Raw genomic sequence first — 16,940 nt, 5'->3', positions numbered from 1 at the left:
TTCAATGAGAAGCCATGGTAGTATTACATTCTTCTTGAAGTCTGAGGGTCTGTCTCATACACTTGCTAACCAGATGAAAGAGTTTTGTCATGCCTGGTTCTCCCAAGGCTATCAGTCATTCTAACAGAATGTTGTCTATTCCCAGAGCCTTGTTTTGACTTAGGTCTTTCAGTGTTCTGTCAAATTCTTCATGCAGTATCATATCTCCCATCTCATCTTCATCTAAGTACTCTCCCATTTCCATAATATTGTCGTGAAGTACATCACCCTTGTATAGACCCTCTATATACTGGGTAGATCACATAACTAATGAGGAGGTACTGAATAGAATTGGGCAGAAGAGGAGTTTGTGGCACAACTTGACTAGAAGAAGGGATCAGTTGGTAGGACATGTTCTGAGGCATCAAGGGATCACCAATTTAGCACTGGAGGGCAGCGTAGAGGGTAAAAATCGTAGAGGGAGACCAAGAGATGAGTACACTAAGCAGATTCAGAAGGATGTAGGCTGCAGTAGGTACTGGGAGATGAAGAAGCTTGCACAGGATAGAGTAGCATGGAGAGCTGCATCAAACCAGTCTCAGGACTGAAGACCACAACAACAACAACAACAACAACAACAACATATACTCCTTCCATCTTTCTGCTTTCCCTTCTTTGCTTAGGACTGCTTTTCCATCTATGTTCTTGATATGCATAAAGGTGGTTCTCTTTTCTCCAAATATATATTTAATTTTCCTGTAGGTGGCATAGATCTTACCCTTAGTGATAACTTCTACATCGTTACATTTGTCCTCTAGCGATTCCTGCTTAGCTATTTTGCAGTTGCTATCGATCTCATTTTTGAGACGTCTGTATTCCCTTTTGCCTGCTTCATTTCCTGCTTTTATATTTTCTCCTTTCATCAATTAAATTCAATATCTCTTGCATTACTCAAAGATTTCTACTTGCCCTCTACTCTTTATTTATTCAAAATTGTAAGCTCTAACAACTTTACCACCACTCTTCATCCAAAACTAGGTGGAAGAGAAACTGGCAGCAATGTGAGAAACTATATTCAGCATTACAAATACTCACCATATTATGAAAAGCGTAGGTTGCTACTCACCATATAGTGGAGATGTTGAGTCACAGATAGGCACAACAAAAAGACTACTAAACACACAAGCTTTCATCCAGAAGGCCTACTTCTGAAATAGACAAAAAACACACACACATGCATGCAAATGCAAATGCAGTTCACACACACATGACCACTATCTCTGATTGCTGAGGTCAGACTGCAAGCAACTGCACATGATGTGAGAAGCAATCTGAGTGATGGGGTAAGGAGGAGGCTGGGGCAGGGAGGGGGAGGAAGAGCAGGGCAGGGGTGGAGGTTGGTAAAGTGTTGTTGTGGGGTCGTACACAGGAACGAGGTGGAGACAGGGTAGGGCAGGGCAGCTACATGCAGGATAGATGAAGGGGATGGGTGGGGTGGGGGGGCACAAAAGGAGAGAAGTAAAAAGTAAGAAGACTGTAAGTGCGCTTGCGGAACAGATGGCAGTGGAGTGTGAACAGGGAAGGGGATAGAGAGTTACAGGAACGAAGGATATATAGCAGGGAGAGTTTCCAATTGTACAATTCACGAATGCTGGTGTTGGTAGGACGGATACAGATGGCACAGGCTGTGAAGCAGTCATCAAAATGGAGAACACTGTATTGGGCAGCGTGCTCAGCAACTGGGTGGTCCAGTTGCTTCTCGGCCACAGTTTATCGGTGGCCATCCGTGTGGATAGACAGCTTGTTGGTTGTCATGCTCACATAGAGTGAAACACAGACATTATAGCTTAGCTTGTAGATCACGACTGGTTTGGTGCACAGCTCTGCCTTTAATGGGATAGATGACACTTTTTACTGGACTGAAGCAAGTGGTGGTACAAGGATGTACTGGACACGTCTTGCCCACACCTCCCCCCATCCACGAATTTCTCCTACCGTGCAATGCCAAATTCGTGGATCCCATCTCACACATAGAAACTCTTGCCCTCTTGGAACTAGAGCAGCATGCACAGTACTACCTTAAAAAATTCACCAAACTGTTCACTTCCTACTCCTGCCTTGGACTACCACTATCCACCACCTCTACAACACCTTCCAAACCTCTCACACATTCCCTCATAGCTGACAAACTCTGCTTCGCAGACCTACCACATTTACCCCACCCTCAAAAACTTCCTCGCACAGAAATCAGAACCTGAACAGACCTGAAACAAGTCATGAACCTTTCCTCCAAAAGCCCCACAGAAATATCAGTCCTACCCAAAGGCCTTATGTTTCGCTACACTCAAAAATCCAATCATGCTGGACTTCGTTAAACACTTTCTCCTCTCCCAGTTCCTACAGTGGAAATACTTCTTCATCGCCCACCCTACCAATCGGACACAGAACAAACTGCAATCCACTACCTAAAATCTGATTGCGAATTCATAATACTACCTGGTGACAAAGGCTCCACTGCTATTGTTTTGAACTGCAAAGATTACCTAGCAGAAGGACACAGCCAGCTGTCAGATACACCCACCTACAAACCCTGCCACAGTGACCCCATTCCATAAATCCAGCAAGATCTCCAGTCCCTCCTCAAATCCTCTGGTCCATCCCACAATCTCTACCAAGAGTTTCTCTTTCCTCACCCCTACCACTCCTCGCACTACTACCTTTTAGATCATTCCTTGAGTCCATATACCCTGCTACCCTGGACCTCAATTGTAGCTGGTTACTGTGCCCCCACTGAGAGAATCTCTGCTCTCATAGACCAACACATTCAGCCCATTACCCACAACCTACCCTCCTGTACAAAAGATACCAACTATTTCCTCCACCAACTCCGCACAGTTTCCGTTCCTTTACCACATGGTGCCCTGCTCGTCACTATTGATGCCACCTCCCTTTGCACTATCATCCCTAATGCCCATGGCACAGCTGTTCTTTAACACTACCTACACCAATGCCCAAAGGATTCCAAACCTACAACTTCCTTCCTGGTCACCTTAACAAACTACATCTTCACCCACAACTACTTCTCCTTTGAAGGCATCACCTACATACAAATCTGGGCTACAGCAATTAGCATTTGCATGGCACCATACTATGTCAACCTTTTCTGGTGCCATCTAGACAGATCTTTCCTAACCACCCCGAACCCAAACCCCTCACCTGGTTCAGATTCATTGATGACATCTTCGTGATCTGAATAGAGGTGAGGACACCCTATTAACATTACAATCCTCCAGACCCTCAACACCTTCTCCCCCATTTGGTTCAGCTGGTCCTTTCAACCCAACATGCACCTTCCTCAATGTTGACTTCCACCTCGAAGATGTCTACATCAGTACCTCTGCCCATATGAAACCTACCAACCAACAGCAATACTTCCACTTCGACAGCTGCCCCCATTCCATATCAAGAAGTCCCTTCCATGCAGCGTAGACACCCGCGGCCATCGCATCTGTAGTGACGACCAGCTCCTCTCAAAATATACCACACAGGTCTCACTGTGGTCATCACAGAACTTAAATCACCCTCCCAATCTTGTACAGAAACAGATCTCCTGTGCCTTATCTCTCCAGTCGCCCATTACCTGCTGAAGTCCCACTGTCTGGCAACAGAGGAGCATTCCTGTCGTGACTCACTACCACCTAGGACTGGAGCAACGAAATCACTGTCTCCACTGGGGTTTGGACTACCTCTCATCATACCCTGAAATGACGACTGTCTTACCCACAACCCTCTTACAGTGCCGTCCACCAAACCTATGCAATATCCTTGTCCATCTCTACACAGCCTCTGCTCCCAACCACTTGCCGTACGGCTCATATCCCTGAAATATGACTTAGACCTGTCCCACGTATTCTCCCACCACCATCTACCACCTATCACAACAAAGGCAGGGCTACCTGTGAAACCAGTCATGTGATCTCCAAGTTAAGCTGCAAACACTTCGTTTCATTCTATGTGGGCATGACAACCAACAAGCTGTTTTTTTATCATGAATGGTCATCGACAAACTGTGGCCAAGAAATAGTTGGTCCACCCAGTTGCTTAGCACGCTGCCCAATATAGTGTTCTTAATTTTAATGACTGCTTCACAGGCTGTGTCATCTGGATCCTTCCCACCAACTCCAGCTGTTCTGAATTGTGCAGGTGGGAACCCTCCCTGCAATATATCCTTTTCCAGAAATCCTGTGGGCCTCAAACTTTGTTAGTCCTTGTCCTTCACCTACTTATTGCCTCCCCTGTTCCCACTCACAGCCTTCTACTGCACAAGTGCACCCATAGTCCTTTACCCTTTACTTCTCTCCTTTTCCACCCCCACCCCCAAAACCCACCCTGCCCATCACCAAATTGCACCTAGCTGCCCACCCTGCCCTACCCTCTCTCCACCTCATCCCTGTGTATGCTCCCATAAACAGCACTTAATGTACCCCATCTGTACCATACTCTCCCTCACCCTCCCCACCCCAGCCAACTCCTTACCCCCACCACCCACACTGTTTTTCCTAGCATGTGCAGTTGGTTGTAGCCAGAGCTGTGATTGTGTGAATGTGTCTGTATATGTTGTCTATTTCAAAAGAAAGCATTCTGAATGAAAACTTATGCATTTAGTAGTATTTTTGTTGTACCTGTCTGTGACTCAACATCTCCACTATGTGGTGAGCAGCAGTCTATCCTTTTTGTAAGATTGTCATTATTCCAGCCTGGCTTTTCCATTTTTTGATTTTGCCTATTGGCACTTCTTTCACCCCATAATCCAGTACTGTTTTCCATTGTTACTATTTTCTAATTCTACTATTCTCATTGTCTATCCTTTTCTTTCTCTACTTTCCAGTGTTTTACATGTCGCCTTCCAAACCTCACCACATGCTCTTACTCATGAGTGACACTGTACCAACCGTCAAGTCTGTGCTCAACATGTTGCTACAAGACCATACTGATTGCACCGGTGCTGCTGCTCGCAGTGTGCCCTCAGTTGCCTGAGACTGCAGTCGTGTGTGTGAGTTGCATTTGCGTGAGTGTGTTTGTGTGTGTCTGTTGTCTGATTTTGACAAAGACCTCACAGGCAGAAAGCTATATTTGTGACAGTCTTTTTATTGTGCCTATCTGGACTCAGCATCTCCACTCTATGGTGAGTAGCAACTTTCCTTTTCATAATATTATAACATTCCATTCTTTATTTTCCATTGTTTCATGTTGTTGTTGTTGTGGTCTTCAGTCCTGAGACTGGTTTGATGCAGCTCTCCATGCTACTCTATCCTGTGCAAGCTTCTTCATCTCCCAGTACCTACTGCAACCTACATCCTTCTGAATCTGCTTAGTGTATGCATCTCTTGGTCTCCCCCTACGATTTTTACCCTCCACGCTGCCCTCCAATACTAAATTGGTGATCCCTTGATGCCTCAGAACATGTCCTACCAACCGATCCCTTCTTCTGGTCAAGTTGTGCCACAAACTCCTCTTCTCCCCAATCCGATTCAGTACCTCCTCATTAGTTATGTGATCTACCCATCTAATCTTCAGCATTCTTCTGTAGCACCACATTTCGAAAGCTTCTATTCTCTTCTTGTCCAAACTATTTATCGTCCATGTTTCACTTCCATACATGGCTACACTCCATACAAATACTTTCAGAAAAGACTTCCTGACACTTAAATCTATACTCGATGTTAACAAATTTCTCTTCTTCAGAAACGCTTTCCTTGCCATTGCCAGTCTACATTTTATATCCTCTCTACTTCGACCATCATCGGTTATTTTGCTCCCCAAATAGCAAAACTCCTTTACTACTTTAAGTGTCTCATTTCCTAATCTAATACCCTCAACATCACCCGACTTACTTCGACTACATTCCATTATCCTCGTTTTGCTTTTGTTGATGTTCATCTTATATCCTCCCTTCAAGACACCATCCATTCCGTTCAACTGCTCTTCCAAGTCCTTTGCTGTCTCTGACAGAATTACAATGTCATCGGCGAACCTCAAAGTTTTTATTTCTTCTCCATGGATTTTAATACCTACTCCGAATTTTTCTTTTGTTTCCTTCACTGCTTGCTCAATATACAGATTGAATAACATCATATTGTCATTATTCCATCCTGAATTTTCTAGTGTTCAACTTAAAATATTCAATCTGACATAGTGGGGGTTTCATTGCGAACACTCCTGTTAGATCAGACTTTTGGAAATATACTCATCAAACAATACTGCACGGATGAAAGTGGTCGGTGCTTATGTTATAGTGAGTAAACACTAATAATAATAATAATAATAATAATAATAATCTATTACTTCTGCTGGTCTTCATCCTGACATGTTTCTTTTCAAGTACTGACTGGGAATTCATTTTAACTGCACTAGGCCTTCTATTTGCAGGTATATCCTCCTCCAGTGCTCTCCTCCCCTTGCCTTTTGTAGAAATCCCTTTAGCTGCTCTCAGGTAGAGTGCTGCTCTGCTCTCTTCCATTTCTTCATACTTATAGGATTTGATGGTCTGTGTCCAAACACAAATTTCCTAAAGCAGTACTACTTCATTCTCAAAACAGATGTGATTTTTTTTTTTTTTTTTTTTTTTTTTAGATTAGTAGAATTCCTAGCACTTATGTCAGACACCTGCAGATTTATAAAAGATTTGTTGATACCTCAGCATTTGGCACAATCATATTGTAACCACAAAGTCTCCAGTTCAAATCTCGCAAGTAATATAGCTTCTTTACCTTTTTTTTTAATACCATACTTATCAATCAATGGAAATCATCATTTTTAATAAAATATTTATTCTCCCGCCCCCCCGCCGCCGCCAACTGCTAGTCATACGAAAAGAACTCCAATTTTGATATAAGTATGTGAGACACTTTTTTCAAATGAATTTATTGAGAGTATTTGGCTGCTAGCAAGAAAGAACTGAACCCAGTTACTTCATGTGCTTCTTCAGTTTCTCCCAGCATATTTGTTGACAGAACAGTTCACAGTGTACTGCCACTCCGTAGTGTTTAATGGGCACAATATTTCGTCAATCAGATATTTGGCCATCATCATGAACTCAGTACCTGAGGGCACGTGGCCAACTAATAGCTCCTACCGCCACAAGCTGTTCACTCTGCAGCCTGTGTCTAAGGCTGTGTATCGGCAGTTACGGAAATGCTGGGGCATCTGCGTCTGTGGTAGCATTGATGTAGTAGCTCTGTAAGCCCTGGTCGCCAGATCATTGTGTTTTCCGAGCATCTTCTTAATTAGACTCAGTGTTGGCTCCGAAGCTTGCTGAGATCATACCTGTCATCTCAATTGATAAGATTATCCCTAGCGCAAATTCAAAGGCTTCTCTAATGGCTCGGTCCCAGTGCTTGGAAGTCTGATAAAATCCTGGTATATTCAAATTCCATTGCACAATTTTTTGGCAAACAAGTGCTCTCAGACTGCCAAACTGTTGGGGTACATTTGTCAAGTGTGCCACTGGTGTTCTCGGTATCAATCATCGATGGTACGCGCAGTTTGTCCAATACACAAGGTGTGTTCAAAAAGAAACCAAACTTTTGCTGTATCAGCTTTATTGCTTATTGTACATCACTTTAAGCACAGTCCTGTTCAAAATCCATCGTTTCTCCCACTTTTGGAACACCATCTGGAACACACTTCGTGGGATGGCACACAGGTTTCTCACCACATTGTCCTGTATCTCCTCTATGGTTTGGAAACGACGTCCTTTCAACATGTTTTTCAGTTTGTAAAACAGGAAAAAGTCTGCTGGGACTAGGTCCAGAGAATATGGTGGATGGGGCACAATGGGAATGTTGTGTTTTGCTAGATAGCTGCACACTAGGAGTGACGCATGAGCTGGCGCATTGACATGATGCAACATCCAATTCTGGTCTTCCCTCAATTCAGGCTTCTTTCTGTGCACTGCATCCCTAATGGGCACTAGAATTCCCTGCTAGAATTCCTTGTTTACCGTCTGACCACGGGCCACAAACTCACAATGGATAATGCCTTTGTAGTCAAAAACACAACCAACGTCATCTTGATCTTTGACCGACTCATGCATGCTTTTCTTTGCCTACTGACATGATGCATCTCAAGTTTTTCATTCAAAATTTGATGGTATGATCCTATGCTGCTGCCCATCTCCTCAGCAACTTCCTGAACAGTTACACGACAATTTCCACACATCACAGCATGAACGCTATCCATATGGCCATCATCTGTTGATGTGGAAGGAAATCCAGACTTGGAATCATCACAGACTCACATTATGCCCTGTTGAAAACATTTAAACCACTCGTAGCACTGCAGCGACTCATACAGTCCTCCCCATATTCTTGGCTGAGCATTTTGAATCTGTCTGAGAAAGTTTTGCCAAGCCAGTAACAGAATTTCACACACAGTTATTCGAGCTCCTTCAATGCACTAATCTGACGAGAAGCCTGTACAAATGCTTACTTCAGCAGCTGTGGTTCACTTGCTAATTGTCCAAGCGACTCGAGGCAAATGGCATCTGTTGCCTAAACTTGCCACTAGGTGTGCTCTGTAGCAGCAGCGCACTCTCTCTGCTGGTTGTTGCGCTATTTCAAAAGTCCACTTTCTTTTTGAACATACCTCGTATGCCCTGCCACACTAACACAATCTGATATACCCTGGTCTTTTGAAAACCAAAGTCATTTTTGAAAACTTGTCAATAATTTCTGTATTTTACTGGGTGGGCACAACACATTCTTACAAAGCGCTTTTTCAGTATGCGCCTAGCTTTTCACAATAGCATGGCGGTGTACGGTTTAAAGGCTGTGGCTACCTCTTCCTCCACAATTTCCTCCATCTCCGTGTCTTACGGTAGTGGCAGAATGAAGAATATGCTTACTCTACCATCCTGAGTATTGGCCTTTTGTGAAAACACTGCTGAGATATTGCACTTCCTCAGGCAGACCCTCTGCATCTGATATGATGTGCAACCAGTGTACTAGTGTTTCTAGTACTCCATTCCTCTGCACAGAAGGTGGCAGCTATCTGTGTTCAAACACAGATCAGTAAGCACTTTCTTGTGATACCCACCATGGCTCAGGCTGCCATCAGCTCTTCTCATGACCATCACGTGGTAGTATTCCTTCTTCCTTCTCCACAGTGAATTTGATGTTGGGATGTATGGAGTTCAGATCTACAAGGATGTACTTAGGTATTGTTCCCATCAGCAACTAAAGACATATCAAAATACAAGCAATCCCACGATATGGACAATTCGTAACAAATTGTAACACGATTTCCAAAGGATTTTGTTAAATAAACCAACAATTTCCTTTGTGAATGACACAGTTCATCGTCAAATATGCCCCTCATTGAGTTAAAAATCCACACTATTTCCGTTTTATCCAACCCAACCCAACCGAACCAAACCAAGTATGTAAATAAACTTCTGTATTTGAAGTATAATTCACACCTGAAGATCAAATTCTTCTTTCCATTATTCAATAAATACTTGTTTGTCACAGACCCTTCAAGAAACCACTGTAATGACAAATGACTCTTCTCACCTTCGTACCTGCAGAGGTTGACAGCAGAGGGGTAATGTTACGTATGCAACTGGTGTCGAGCTTGTTCAGCCGATCAGAACCTGTACTGGATGACCCTGGTGGAGTGCCAGTAATACTAACAAGTCTTCCACTGAAGCAAAATGACCACCCTAGTAAGGGGAGCAGATTTCTTGAGTTCGGAAACAGCCAGCAGCGCATCCCATAAAAGTCCCCACTGCTTTTATCACATGTGATCCCCCCCAGGAGTCTTCACACATTTCATTTGTGTCAGATCCTCACAATCACCATACATCATCTGAATTTTTTTACTTTGTTAGTCCTAAATCCATGCTGTTTTTTACATTTAGATTCAAACATATCTCTCACCCTCTTTTTTCTGCAAAATCTATTCCACTCTCTTCCGGGAGTTTGATAATAAAGTGATATCTCTACAGTCGATCCACTTTTTCCTACTTCTTTTTTAAATACCTGTATTGTAATTTCCTTTCTTCCTATCACTGGGTTCTCCATTCTCTCTCTCTCTCTCTCTCCATCTCACTCCCACAGTTCAGTGCAATCACCATATTCCACTTATCCCCTATGCTTTTATCACATCTGCAGTTAACCAATCACCTCCAGGAGACTTCGCTAATTTGTTTTTGAGCGTTCTCTGTTTCCGTCACAGAACTTCCTCATCTAGATCAGCGACTCTCAGTTCTTGATCTTTCGTGGTGTCCCATACTTGCTTTTCCCAATTTCATACTTTTCAACAAGCACTAAAGAACTGTTTTTTGAGTTTGTGTGTTGAGTATTTGAAGTTTCTCATTAAAGGTATCCGAATCAAATCATTTCTCAAAACCCTTTTTACCTGAATTTCTTGTCTCCTTGTTCCTACTAGAATGTGGCTAATTATATTACCTTCTATAGCACAAGACCATTTACCTGATTTTTACCTTTCTATGTCTGTTTCTTTTCTATATCTTTCCATAGCATTTTTTACTCTTTATTCCACCAGCTGGTTTTTTCCCCATTATGAGGGACCTAAAAAAGTTCTTGTTTGCAATAAATGCAAATTCTGCCTAAAAATGTGGTAATGCAAAATTGCCTAATAAATGCTACTTCGTAGAAAACTGTATCCACACAAACTATTTTATAAGAGATAGTTAGAAATAGTTTTATTTTCTGCATATAAATATAAAAAAATGTGACCAATTTTCAGTTATTGGTATTGTCTAATTTGAGCTTCCAAGCAAAATTTTTGCAGCATAGTCTAAACAACCTTGGCAACATATGAGCAGAATCCTTTACACATTCTCCACACACTACTCCTCCTCCTCCTCCTCCTCCTCCTCCCCCTCCCCCTCCTCTGGAAAAATTTAAGGAATTTCTTGATTACATTCATTATGCGTGGTGACTGCAGAAACTGCAGATGTGGTTTTAGCTGACAGTTTCTGAAAGGGGGGAAATTCTACCAGTTGCTTTTTTATTTGGCACAATTTATTGTACCACTAACCACTTTTTGAGCCACTGCATGATCATCATCAGATAGAGATGTTGCAGGACCATTACCTGGACAATGTGCAGCTAGATGCTTGCAGTTCATACCTACAACACCATCACCAATAAGAAACTTCACCCTTAATACTCCTTGTTCCTCGGCCAAAAGGTCCCATGATGTCTTGGTAACCAAATCTATCTGTTCCAAATTGGGCACTAAAAACCTCTATTATCATGATGTTTACTCAGTTTTCTTTTCGTACCTGCTGTTCTACCCCTCCAAGAACCAAGGATATTGCCAAGATGAGGAGGCTAGCTTGCCTCAATGATGCAAGCAGCTATACTGTAGGTGTAACTGCAAACAACTAAAAACTAATATTTCACACGAACATGCAGCTATATTGTATAACTTAATGACTGCATGATTCCATCATCAGTAAAATATTCCATAGGCAATATAGCCCCCAATTTAGATTTCCAGGCATGGACTATTCAGGAGGATACTGTCCTCAAGAAAAATAAAACTGGTGTTCTATAGGATAGAGTGAGATATGTTTGATCCTTTTATCACAAAGGCACGCTAGAGAATTTAAAAAGAAGAATGGGTAGGCTGATGTCAAATACAGTGGGAATGAGTTACGTGCAATGGTAGGAAGAAGCCACTTCTTGTCTTGTGAGTACAGGATGATTAAATAAAACCAATTATGGGTAATGTAGGAGTAGGATAACAATGGACAAAAAAATGAGTGTAATTAGACCACTATGAACAGATTAGTAGTAACAGAATACATATTCCTATTATTTCAACAACAAAGATGTTGCAAGAACGTTATGGCAAAATAAAGAAATAAATTAATTAATTAATTTATCACCAATCTTGGAAAAATCGGACGAGTTAAGAATTTCAGGTATCTCGGTGACATCATCCAGGAGAGTGGATTAGAAGAAGAAGCAATTAATGTCAGGATGACGAAGTTAGACCAAGCATACCAACTGACAAAGAATACCTATAACAAAAAGTTTATGAGTACCGGGGCCAAGTTCTGACATTATAAGAAAGTTGCAAAACCTGAGGGCTTATATGCGTCCGAAACTTTGATCATGAATAGACAAGGTGAAGCTGAGCAGCTGGAAAAGTGAGAGCATAGGATATTAAGGAAAATCCTACATAATAGATGGGTTGATGGACAATGGCGAATGAGAGCAAATGAGGACTTGTACAGCAAGACAGAACCTATCACAGCATCCATTAAGAAGAGACAATTATTATTTTACGGTCATCTCATGAGGCTGGACAGTGACCAACCAACAAAAAGAATATGGAGTTTCATCCAATCTAAGAAAACAAGGCCAAGATGGTTCAAAGAATGTGAAAAAGATCTTAGGCAGATTGGTATCTCAGAGAGAGAAATTCCTGACGACAACAAATTTAGAACACTGGTGAACAACAACCAAGCTTTTAAAATGGCATCAACATCCAAAAGACAGAGAGGACCATTATCTGAAGAACATAAACAGGCACTTCTTGGTGGGGTCAGAAGATACCGGCAGGAAGTCAAAGCTGGAACAAGAACAAGACCTGAACACTAGAGTGAAGTTGGTTGTTATCACACAGTCCTTAGAGTCTCAACTCAATAATAAATAAATAAATAAATAAATTGTGCAGTTTGTTAACAAAGACAACATTTAATGTTGACAGAGAGTTGGAACTGAATTTAAGAAAAGGGAGAGCAGGAAGAAAAAGGTAGGAGAACACGGTGCAGGAAAGGAATTTTGTACACAGAACAATTTTACATTTTTAACACTTGGTTTAAGAATCATGAAGTCAGATTTTATGTTTTGAAGAGACCTTAAACATTGCAATATTTCAGATAGATTATGTAACGGTAAGACAAATATTTCCAAACCATATTTTAAACTGCAACATATTTCCATGGTCCAATGTGGACTCTGCACATAACGTATTGGCTGCAAACCACAGATTCTAATTGAGAAATGGGGATAGGACCTGGGTGAATTGAAAGTTCCTGGAGTAACTGAAATTTTGAAAGGGAGTGTTAAGGGACTTTCTGAAACAGGGGAAAGGAGGGCAATGCAAGACAAATGGATAGCTTTTAAAGTTGAAGTAGTGAAGGTGTCACAGGCACAAACAGTCAAAAAGACTGCATCCAGTAGAAATCCTTGAGTAACACAGAAGATACTGAATCTAAACGACAAAAAGGAAAAATATTAAAAAGCAACAAATGAGGAAGGTAAAATGGAATATCAGCATCTAAAAATGAGACTGACAAATAAAACTACATTGAAAATGCAGGAATGGCTGGGAGGAGAGATCCAAATCTGTAAAAGCATGCAAAGACAATGGGAAAATATCGAGAGCTCACATGAGAAACCAGCAGCACCATACTAAGCAAAAACAGAATGGCTGAAAGGTGAAAGGAATATAAACAAGAGATCTATGAGGGAAATGAAACTGAAGGCAATGTTATAAAAAGAAAAGAGGAAGAGATATGAGATATAATACTGGGAGAATAATCAGACAGAACACTGAAAGTACCGGGTGATCAAAAGTCAGTATAAATTTGAAAACTTAATAAACCACAGAATAATGTAGATAGAGAGGTAAAAATTTACACACATGCTTGGAATGACATGGGGTTTTATTAGAACAAAAAATGTCTGACAGATGGCGCTGGACAGCGAAACATCAGTGACTGCGCATGACAATCTTGTATAAAAGGAGCTGTAATGAGAGAGAGAATCAGACGCGCCAGCAGTCGCAGCATGTTGACGTTACCTGAAAAGGCGCTTTTAGTGAAGCTGTATTATCAGAATGGGGAATGTGCTAATTCAGCATTACGATCCTATCGCCAAAGGAAGGGCATTTGAACGAGTAAAGGTCTGTTGACAAATGTGGCGAGAATGATTTCGAAGTTCGAAGCCATGGGTTGTTTAGACTATAGACCCCGTAGTGGCCAACCGAGCACAAGGCGTAATGCTGCTGAGACAGTTAAGGGAGAAATGGAGACTGTAGCGGGTTCGTCTACGTACGGGGAAGTCAGCGCTCATGCAGTCGCACGTTGCAGCGGCATTCCATACACTACTGTTTGGTTGGCACTTAGGTGTACCCTCCAATGCTATCCGTACAAAATCCATCAGCATCATGAACTTTTACCTGGCGATTTAGTGAAGCGGAGGGCATTTGCGGTGTGGGCATTCAAAAGATGGCGAAAGATAACGATTGTTTGAGTAACGTGTTGTGGACCGACGAAGCTCATTTCACACTCTGAGGGTCTGTCAACGTCCACAAATGCGGAATTTGGGCTACCGAAAATCCTAGAACTGTCGTGGAAACTCCATTGCATGACGAGAAAGTCACGGTATGGGTTTAATTTACCACATCTACCATTATCGGGCCTTTTTTCTTCGAGGAAATGCGTGATTCTGGTTTTGTAACTGCTACCATGATGGGTGAGAGGTACGCCGAAATGTTACAGAATCGCATCACCCCCAAACCTGGCTGATAAACACCTGCTGGAACGTACGATGTTTATGCAGGATGGCACTCCACCCCATATTGCTAGACGCGTGAAAGATCTCTTGCGCGCGTCGTTTGGTGATGATCGTGTGCTCAGCCGCCACTTTCATCATGCTTGGCCTCCCAGGTCCCCCAACCTCAGTCCGTGCGATTATTGGCTTTGGGGTTACTTGAAGTCGCAAGTGTATCGTGATCGACCGACATCTCCAGGGATGCTGAAAGACAACACCCGACACCGATGCCTCACCATAACTCCGGACATGCTTTACAGTGCTGTTCACAACATTATTCCTCGACTACAGCTATTGTTGAGGAATAATGGTGGACATATTGAGCATTTCCTGTAAAGAACATCATATTTGCTTTGTCTTACTTTGTTATGCTAATTATTGCTACTCAGATCAGATGACTCGCCATCTGTCGTACATTTTTGAACTTTTGTATTTTTTTGGTTCTAATAAAACCCCATGTCATTCCAAGCATGTGTGTCAGTTTGTACCTCTCTATCTACATTATTCTGTGATTTATTCTGTTTTCAAATTTATACTGACTTTTTGATCACCCGGTAGATCAAAATAAGGCACCTGGAGTATACAAAAGTATTTGAGAATTACTGTGATTATTGGGACAGTTAGTCATGACAAAACTATTCCACCAGTTACACACGATATACGAGACTGCTAAAACACCACCAGACATCAAAAAGAATGTTGTAATTCTAATTCTGAGGATCGCAGGTGATGACAGCTGTATTACTGAACCATCAGGGGAATAAATCATGCTTCCAAATTTCTGACAAGAATTATTTACAAAAGGAGGGAAAAACTGGTGGAAGCTAGCCTAACAGAAAATTAGTCTCAGTTCCAAGGAAATATAAGAACACTGGTGGCAATACTGACATACGGCTTCCAGAATGAGGTACTGGCAGAAGTAAAGCTGTGAAGACGGAGCGTGAGTCGTGCTTGGATAGCTCATTTGGTAGAGCACTTGCCCGCGAAAGGCAAAGGTCCCAAGTTCGAGTCTTGGTCCAGCACACAGTTTTAATCTGCCAGGAAGTTTGACATACAGCTTATTAGGCAAGCTATATTTATAACATTTGTAGATTTAGAGAAAGCTTTCAACAATGATGATCGAAATATTCTTTATGAAATTCTGACAGTAGTGTGGCCACAACAAAGGGAGTAAAACATTTTCCAGAACATGTACAGAAGCCAGACTTCAGTTATAATTGTCAAAGGACATGAAAGGGAAGCCCTAGTTCAAAAGGGATTCAGAAACCCACATTACTCCAATCAAAATTCTGGGACACATAAATTTAAAGTTTCAGGACTTATATTGCAGAGATGTTGCAGCTCTATCAGAAAAGTCACAGGATGTGGAAGACTAGCTGAATGGAATGGACAGAGTCTCAAAAAATGGCTGAATACCAACAAAAATAAAATGAGGGCAATTAAATATAGTCAAACTGAATCAGAAACAAAGCTTCCTGGCAGATTAAAACTGTGTGCCGGACCGAGACTCGAACTCGGGACCTTCGCCTTTCGCGGGCAAGGCTCTACCGACTGAGCTACCCGAGCACGACACACACCCCGCCCTCACAGCTTTACTTCTGCCAGTACCTGTCTCCTACCTTCCAAACTTTACAGAAGCTCTCCTGCTCACAAAGCCAGTCCCGGATGATGTGAACTACGTGAACAGGGGCCTCTCCTGCCTTGGGACATAGCATCACAATATGGGAACAAGCACTGTATGTTCCACGACGTGGACCTGCTCAGTCAAAACTGTCACATAATCCTCAACAGGAGTGCAACCTAGCAGAGTAGTGTGGGGCCATTAGAATACTACGATAAGGCTGCCCAAATTGTCACCGAACCACTCTTGGGACATAAACTCGGCCAGAAGTTGGAAACAGTGTGAGACAAGACTGATCTGACCACATGCAATTCTTCCATTACTCCATGTTTTACAGCTCCAGCACAATCTTTTCCTGCTATAGGCATTTCCAGCAGTGATGGGTGGTTTTGGAATTCCAGCTCATGAACTTTCCCTCATCTAGTTTTGATGCTGACAGGGTTCACTAGTGCAATGTTTAGTTCTGCATTGATGTTTGCAGCTGTTGTCCTCTTTATTTTTCGTCACAATCCTCTTCTAAAACCGCCTGCCACAATCACTCAACACAGACTTTTGTCCTCATTGTGACTTAGCAGATGACTTTTTTGGCTTTCCTTGTATGCAGTATCTTCCATACAGTGCCTCTCGGCACATCAAACATTTCAGTTATCTTGTTTAAGGAAGCACTGACCGTATAAGCACCAACAATTCGCCCACTTGCAATCTGAATTAGCTCCAACATAGTGCACTCCTAACTAAACAGA

At 42.1% G+C, this 16,940-nt stretch overlaps 1 protein-coding gene across 2 annotated transcripts in view; it reads right to left on the bottom strand.

The window, feature by feature from the left end:
- Positions 1 to 16,940, bottom strand: part of LOC126251529 (zinc transporter 9) — a 214,573-nt gene that overhangs the window by 37,549 nt on the left and 160,084 nt on the right. The window lies entirely within an intron of this gene.

This window comes from Schistocerca nitens, chromosome 4, assembly GCF_023898315.1.
Source record: "Schistocerca nitens isolate TAMUIC-IGC-003100 chromosome 4, iqSchNite1.1, whole genome shotgun sequence".
NCBI classification, from domain to species: domain Eukaryota; kingdom Metazoa; phylum Arthropoda; class Insecta; order Orthoptera; family Acrididae; genus Schistocerca; species Schistocerca nitens.
This window is presented reverse-complemented; position numbering and strand designations above follow the sequence as displayed.